General features: G+C 47.6%; 1 pseudogene; it reads right to left on the minus strand.

The window, feature by feature from the left end:
• Window positions 1-7,533: 7,533 nt before the first annotated feature.
• Window positions 7,534-7,650, minus strand: LOC136654544 (5S ribosomal RNA; annotated as a pseudogene).
• Between the last annotated feature and the right edge of the window lie 651 nt (window positions 7,651-8,301).

Consider the following 8,301-nt stretch of genomic DNA (forward strand, 5'->3'; position numbering starts at 1 on the left):
CAACTTCATTCTTCAATTCCTTAATAACCCTTGGGTGGATGCCATCAGGGCCCGGTGACTTATTGATCTTTAATTTATCAATGAGGTCTGAAACATCTTCTCTTTTAACCTCTATCTGACTTAACTCCTCGGTTAGGAGGGGCTGTTCGGGCAGCGGTATCTGCCCGAGGTCTTCTGCCGTGAAGACAGATGCAAAGAACTCATTTAATTTCTCTGCCATCTCTAAGTCTCCTTTTATCTCCCCTTTCCCTCCCTCACCATCCAGAGGGCCAACCGCTTCTCTGGCGGGTTTCCTGCCTCTAACATATTTGAAGAAGCTTTTATTATTCCCCTTAATGTTGCTGGCCATGCGTTCCTCATAGTCTCGCTTGGCCTCCCCTATCACCTTCTTACATTTCTTTTGCCACAGTTTATGTTCCTTTTTATTCTCTTCATTAGGGCAAGACTTCCATTTATGGAAGGAAGCTTCCTTGCCCTTCACAGCCTCTCTAACTTGGCTGGTTAGCCATGCGGGCACTCTCCTGGATTTAGTGGAACCCTTCTTTCTTTGCGGTATACACCTCTGCTGGGCCTCTATTACTGTTGTTTTAAGCAGCCTCCATGCACTCTGGAGAGACTGGACTCTTTTTACCCTCCCTTTCAACCTCCTTCTAACCAGCCTCCTCATTTGAGGGAAGTCCGCCCGTCGGAAGTCAAGGGTTTTTGTTAGAGATTTGCCTGGTATTCTTCCCCCAACGTGCACGTCAAAACGGATCGTAGCATGATCACTGTTCCCCAATGGCTCAGTAACGTTTACATCTCTAACCAGGTCCTGCGTACTGCACAAAATTAAATCCAGAGTCACCTGTCCTCTGGTGGGCTCCGTGACTAACTGATCTAAGCCACAGTCATTTAGCACGTCAAGAAATCCGGTTTCCTTATCGTGACCAGAACACAAATTGACCCAGTCAATATGAGGATAATTGAAGTCCCCCATGATTACAACCCTGTCCCTCCTTGTCACCTCCCTGATCTGTTTCCTCATTTCAAGGTCCCCATCAGATTTCTGGTCTGGAGGACGATAGCACGGCCCCAGTATTACATCGCTGCACAAGCCTAGTAATTTAACCCACAGAGATTCTACGGTGGAGTTGGACCCACCTTCAATCTCTACTTTGCTGGATTCTATCCCTTCCTTAACATAAATGGCCACCCCACCTCCAACACGCCCCTGCCTGTCCCTCCTGTAGAGTTTATAGCCCGGGATTGCGGTATCCCACTGATTCTCCGCATTCCACCAGGTTTCCGTTATGCCCACTATGTCAATATTTTCCCTTGTCACCAGACATTCCAGTTCTCCCACCTTTGCTCGTAGACTTCGGGCATTCGCATAAAAGCATTTATACACGGAATGCCCCAGGATGGGCTGCTTATTCGCTCCTTTGTCCCCGCATCCTCTCATTGTGCCAAACCGTCTATCACATCCCATCACCCTACCTTTCCCAATTTCTTCTCCTACCCTGCCTTTGTCTTGTTGTTCTCTAACCTCCCCATCCTCATCCCATAGGGATGAGGAGTCCCGAACCGGATGCCCCTCGGCTCCTGTCGGCCTTCCCCCAGGGATCAGTTTAAAAGCTGCTCTGCCACCTTTTTAATGTTATGCGCCAGCAGTCTGGTTCCATTCTGGTTCAAATGGAGCCCGTCCCTCTTGTACAGGCCCCGCTTGTCCCAAAAGGTTCCCCAGTGCCTAACGAATCTAAACCCCTCCTCCCTACACCACCGTCTCATCCACGCATTGAGACCCCTGATCTCCGCCTGCCTAGCTGGCCCTGCGCGTGGAACAGGTAGCACTTCAGAGAACGCTACCTTTGAGGTCCTGGCTTTCAGCTTCCTGCCTAAAAGCCTAAATTTGGCCTCCAGGACCTCCCAGCTACACTTGCCGACATGCACCACAGCCGCTACCTCTCCCCCAGCACTGTCTACCAGCCTGTCTAGACGAGAAGTGACATCCGCAACCTTCGCACCAGGCAGGCAAGTCACCATGCGGTCCTCACATCCGTCGCAAACCCCCCTCTCTATGTTTCTAATAATCGAATCCCCCACTACAAGAAGCCCCCGACCCCCCTCCTGCCGAGGAGTATCCCGAGTGCGCTCGGATACGGGCCCATCCCCTGGAGAAGGGATCCCCCCTAGGGGATTGTTTCCCTCCTCTCCAGGATGACGTCCTCCAGTCCCGAGACTTCCCACCCGGGCAGCCGAGGAGCTGCATGCCTGAGGTTGGGACGAAGCCTGATCGTCCCCAGAAGTCTCCCCACGGTCCTCCTCTGGCTGCCTGCGCTTCTCCAGGTCGGCCACCAAGGCTTCAAGGGAGCGGACGCGTTCCCTGAGAGCCTGGAGCTCCTTGCATCGAGGACACGCCCATGACTTATGCCCCAGGGGCATATAATCATACATGTGGCACTTGATGCAGAACACTGGATAGCCCCCACCCTGCTGCTGGCTGTCTGACTGCATAGCTTTTTTGTTGTTGTTGTTGTTTTATTTAGGGGTCCTTTTAAAAACCGTACACTGGATAGCAACCCTCTTCTCAAGGGAAGAGGAAGGGCAGTGTCTGGGGCCCTGGCCTCCTCGCCCTGCTGCTGAACTCGCCCAGATGCTAAACTCTTGTGCCTTACCTGGCACTTAGTTCCCGAGGCACTGGGTTCCCAGAGGCTACACGCGTCTGCAGAGAGCCTCACGCGATGGCCCGCCTAGCTTTATACTCCTGGCTGGCTCCTCCCCCCTCCTTCCTTCCTGATTGAAAGGGGGCTGGCCTTCCCAGGTGAGTTTACAAAAGCTCAGGAAGGCAAATGGCTGCTGATGGGCGTGACCTACTCTGCAGGCTCCTGAATGGACTGCTTGGATTAGCCTAATGGGGCTCTTAATGGGTTGGGAATTGGCCCTTCCTAGGTCCTTTCCCTCCTAGTTCTGTTCTCTTAGGCTGGACTGTTTTTGTAACCTCAAGCTAGTTTTTATTTGGGTTTGTTTAATTATTTATTGCTCTCTAGATCCTGTGTCCCAATTTACTGACCTGTTTAGGTTATGTTCTAACTTAGATTAGGTTTAACCTGGGTTAAGTATAGGTTTAATTTAAACAAGTAGAAAAAACCTGCTTTCCACTTTATCCTCCTCCCTTCCTTCGATTAAGTGCTACCTTAGGTGCAGCTAACTTTCAACTTTGATTTAAATGCCTGACCCTTGGGCTCTTACTCACGAGTAGGACTCTGCTCTTACTCACGAGTAGGACTCTGCTCCTGCTCAGAGTAGCCCTATGTACCTCCCTTAGGTGCTAACTTTCAATTTTGATTTAAGGTTGCTTTAAAGGTAAGGTTAAGGTTAGAAGACAGGGAGTTAGAAAGACAAAGCGTTAGAATGAGTACACTTACCTCCTCCTCCTGCTCCTCCTCCTCTCCTTCTCCAAAACTCAGAGTTCTCCTTGCCTTCTCCTCGCCCAGATGCTAAACTCTTGTGCCTTACCTGGCACTTAGTTCCCGAGGCACTTGGTTCCCAGAGGCCACACGCGATGGTGAGTCATGGAGTGGGAAAACCCACCATTTATAGAACTTGCAAGGTTTTAATGTGGTTTTAGGCTTGTCTTTTGCCAGTCATTCTGTAACCTTGGTAGTTGTATTGTACTGGTTGTTCTATAAAGAGTTTGAAGGGTTTTTATATTGTGTAACCATTTGTTTACACACATTACAGTATCCTAGGATTAATGCAATAATATCTGAATGCATGCTCATTTCTTAGCATGTTGGGAAAACAATGTGAATTAGCAAGACTATAAATAAATTTTAAAAGGGTGGAAGAAGTGTGTTTTTTGTATGATGAATAGATATCTGTGAGGGTTATAAATGTGGTGTACCTGAGAGAGGGCAAGGGTGACAAATTCCACGGGTGCCAGGCTTGGGGGGTGGTGCCACCACTATCCATACCCCACAGCGCCCCAACTGTGGCACTCAGTTGCCCTGTGCACTGATCTGAATGCTACCCCCTGAAGGTCTTTCGTTCTGAGCAAGCTGCCTCCCCGACCTGCTGAAGGCCTTGTAAATCCCTTGGAGGGCTGGAAAACATTACTTCCGCTTTTCCTCCATGAAACCAGAAGTGATGTTTTTCAACCCTCTGAGGGCTTTACAAGGCCTTCATAGGGAGGTAGCATGTGGGCTCCCTGGGCTTCCGGAAGGGAGGTAGGGGGTGGCAGCTCGGCCAGTGGGAAGGGGGTGGCGGTTTGTGATTGTGGCCCCAGGTGGTACCAGGGCTAGGATCGCCTCTGGGTTATAATGAGGCTTGATTGTTAAATTACTATGGTCTCCAAATTTTGGAGCTATTTTACTCAGCAGGCAATACTCTCCTCCACACACATCCACAAACCCTATGAAAGTATAATATATATAGTCAACACAAAAACTCATAACAAGTTTATGAACTTAAATTTGCATGTACAAACTATTGTGCTGCAAACAGGACATACATTCATAAAATCACAATCAGTTCGCAGATAAAGAAAGCCATGTTGATAGGATAATTTACTCACTGCGAAGAAGTTGGCCAGCATCATTGTACTAACAGGTTTCACTGTACCAGACCCGTAGTGGCGCTTTTGATTAAGGACTCTGAGGGCAAGAGTTGGCTCTTGATGTGTGTTAATATCATCTCCATACTCAGTAAAACAGCAGGGTCAAATTTCTTCTGGGCTCAGTGCCAACTGTTGCCCCCACTTGCCACTGCAGGTCTGTGTGCTGAAGCGTTCTAAAGAGAAAAGGCCTGGGCTTTGTGTCATTTGAGAAAATGAGCATGAAATACTACCAGATTGATTGTCCCTGCTGGCTCGGGTGAAGATGAAGCTACAAAGCAATGCCTGTCATTTTGGTTAACGCTTGAACCTGTTGGTCAGGGATGCCGGGAGACAAAGATTCCCAGAGATGCACTCAAAGCTTGAGTTTGAGAAGCAAATCCTGCTGTGTGATGATACCAGGTTTATTCCCTGATTACTGGAACACCCCAATAGTTCAACTAGGATCATACAAAGGCATCAACCTTCCAACAGCTCATCATGAACTAGCATGCTGTATTTTGAGACTGTGTGACAGATTTTTGAGTGGAATAGGTTGCTATTATTCTCAAGTGGAGAACCAAGGCTAAGAGTGAGTGACTCGTGCCAGGCTATGCAGGGAAATTATGACAGAGGTGGAATTGGAACTTAGGTGTGAGCCACCATATGTGGAAATTCCATTCTGCTCCCGGAACATGGAATTGCACCGCTTCGTATACTGCTCCATAGACTGAAGGAAACATAGCCAATTTTGTTCGTTTATTTGTTCATTAATTCATTTGTTTGTTCATTCTTTTGTGCTTTTATTCCTTTATTCTTTCTTTTGTTCTTACTTTCATTCTTTCGTTTGTTCTGTCTTGTTCCAAACGCAGTGACGCTCCTTGGGTCTCAAGAACCCTGAAGGGTCTCTAACTGGAAGCTTGGAAGACATACCCAGATGCCTGATACGATGACATACCCAGATGCCGTGAAGGATTCCATCAGGAAGAAAAGGGTTCTGCAAGCTGCCCATAGAACAAGTATTGTAATAAACTCATTTGTATGCTACTATGGAGCTTTGTAAGCCGCCTTGGGCATTTGCTTCAGCATGGGAAAGGCGGCATATAAATCTCTCAAATAAAATGAATAAATAATACCCTGCTCAGGTTATTCAGATGTTAACCCCAGCTGTGCAGGAGCATCAGGTCTTCGGTGGAATGTAGACTATCATACAGCCCAATCTATCCATGGGATATGCTGGTGGGTTTTGCGGTTCTTCATTGTAGCGTGTAGGCCACCATTGGTGTAGCCACTCCAATGGCCACTTGGCACAGGTAGATTGTGGTGGGGGTAGATCAGGGTTGGGGATCAGCATAGGCCAGGGCAGATTGGGGTGGATTTTGTTGGCAGCGGCATCTGTGCGATCCAGAGATCCTATTCTGGGCCTCACATGCCCCTAGCAGTGGTTCAGATCTGATGTATCTGATAGCTGATGTAACAAAATAGCTGATGTAAATCTGAGTAGGCCTACAGGGGACAAGGGAACAGTGGAGGAGGCACCGTATTTTTTGCTCCATAAGATGCACCTGACCATAAGACGTACCTATTTTTTAGAGGAGGAAAACAGGAAAAAAATATTCTGAACCAAATAGTGTAATAAAATATTTAATGAACTATAGCAGAATAACATTTGAACCATCCCCCCCTTCTTAGGGTGAATGGGATCATAAACTGGCATGAAGATCCCTCCCTTTATTAGGGTGAATGGGATCATAAACTGGCATGAAGATCCCTCCCTTTATTAGGGTGAATGGGATCATAAACTGGCATGAAGATCCCATCTTCATTAAGGTCCCCAACGTGCACTCTTTTTTGCAGTATTCGCTCCATAAGACGCACACACTCCCCCCCCCCACGTTTTTTGGGGGGGGAAAGTGCGTCTTATGGAGCGAAAAGTACGGTAAGTAAATTTTTCTTTACTTACCTCTCCTGCTGTCCTGGTCCCTGACTACCCTGTGAGAATCAACAGAGGCTGTATCAGTCACCTGCACCATACAGGCCAGTTCTGAACAGGATTGGGTTGTAGATCTGGACTAGGTCAGAACTTACTGAGCATTTCTCACCAGGAAAGAAACCTACAAACACTTATGCTGCCTTGAATAATTCTCCATACAAACAAAATCACAGAACAAACGACTCTCAAAGTCTTTGTTTTATCCTGTACAGCATCCCTGGTAATCTCTCCCTAACAATGGGAGATTTAAAATGCAACAACTAACCATTCAAATTGTCCCCATTAAAATGTAGCATGTGGTTGTTTGGAAGATGATTGCAGGTCACTTGACTACACAAGCGGAATGCATTTGTTGCCTCAATTTATTATCAAGAGTGCTCAGCGCTAACTGTGCCATTAGTGACGCTTGCCTTCTCAGTGCTCTTTCAGCATAACCCAGTTGTGTCACTCTTGAGGCTTCTCCTGGGCTGGTGGAAGACAGTCAATTCCTGTTAGAGCAAATTAAAAAAAAAACAACTGTCCAGCTCTGGTTTGATGGGAGTTGACAGAGAAGATATGCAACCTGTTTCAAATATAGCAAGCATGTGTGATCAGGATGCGGGTGGGAACGCAGATCCCAAAGGGGATGTATTTCTCGAACCGTCTCCTATGGGGGAAAGCATGTTGTCCATGACTGAGCCCGAGACAAGTGGCAAACTGAGGGTGTATCTGCACTGTCTAAGGATGAGAGGGGTTAATAACATTCAGACATAAAGCGTGAGAGGAACAAATTCTGGAGACCATTTCAGAGGTTTTGAAGATACTGGCCTGATACTCAGTCTTGCTCCCTTCCCATGTTACAGAGGCATACATTTTAACCATTTTCTGACTGGTTTCCTATATGATTTTATAAATAAGATCATATTGCACTTGGAGAGCTCAGTATTCAAATTATGGTTGGCAACCTTCAGTCTCGAAAGACTATGGTATAAGCCTACAGCACCCGGTATTCCCAGGCAGTCTCCCATCCAAGTACTAACCAGGCCTGACCCTGCTTAGCTTCCGAGATCAGACAAGATCAGGCATGTGCAGGGTAACAGTTGCTGCCGTGGCATAGCTAGAGGGGGTGCAGAGCATTTTGAAGGCACCTAAACATGCTGTGCAAGCGGCCCCTCCCCTTCAAAGCAATTCTGAGCAGTGGGAGCAAAATGGAAGCCAATGCAGGGAGGCAGGGAAGCAAATGGCTCTGTTTTGTTCCTACCACCCAAATGGTCACAGTTTCTAACCACGCTGGGAGCCTCAGAGAGGCTTCCACGCAGTCTTAGAAGTGCGTGAGTCTCCGCGCTTGGGGCGCTTGCCCCTTCTAGTTAATGGCAGGTCCGTCACTGTGTGGAGGTAGTGCAGCATGAAGGAAGCATTAATATACAAAAGTCCTGGAGTCCATTTTACCAGTTTATCTCACCGTTTAGCAGATCTGATGTGAGAAAAGTGCACCAAACTAGAACCCAGATCCTCAAACTAGAATGCCAGATGCAAGGGAGGGCACCAGGATGCAGGTCTCTTGTTATCTGGTGTGCTCCCTGGGGCATTTGGTGGGCTGCTGTGAGATACAGGAAGCTGGACGAGATGGGCCTATGGCCTGATCCAGTGGGGCTGTTCTTATGTTCTTATGTTCTTGTCATACTTTCTTCTTTGTGATAGAGGAGGACTGCATTAACCTGCTAATAAGGGGCTTACTTGTCACACATGCTGCTGCTTC

This window comes from Tiliqua scincoides, chromosome 5 (genome assembly GCF_035046505.1).
Source record: "Tiliqua scincoides isolate rTilSci1 chromosome 5, rTilSci1.hap2, whole genome shotgun sequence".
NCBI lineage: Eukaryota > Metazoa > Chordata > Lepidosauria > Squamata > Scincidae > Tiliqua > Tiliqua scincoides.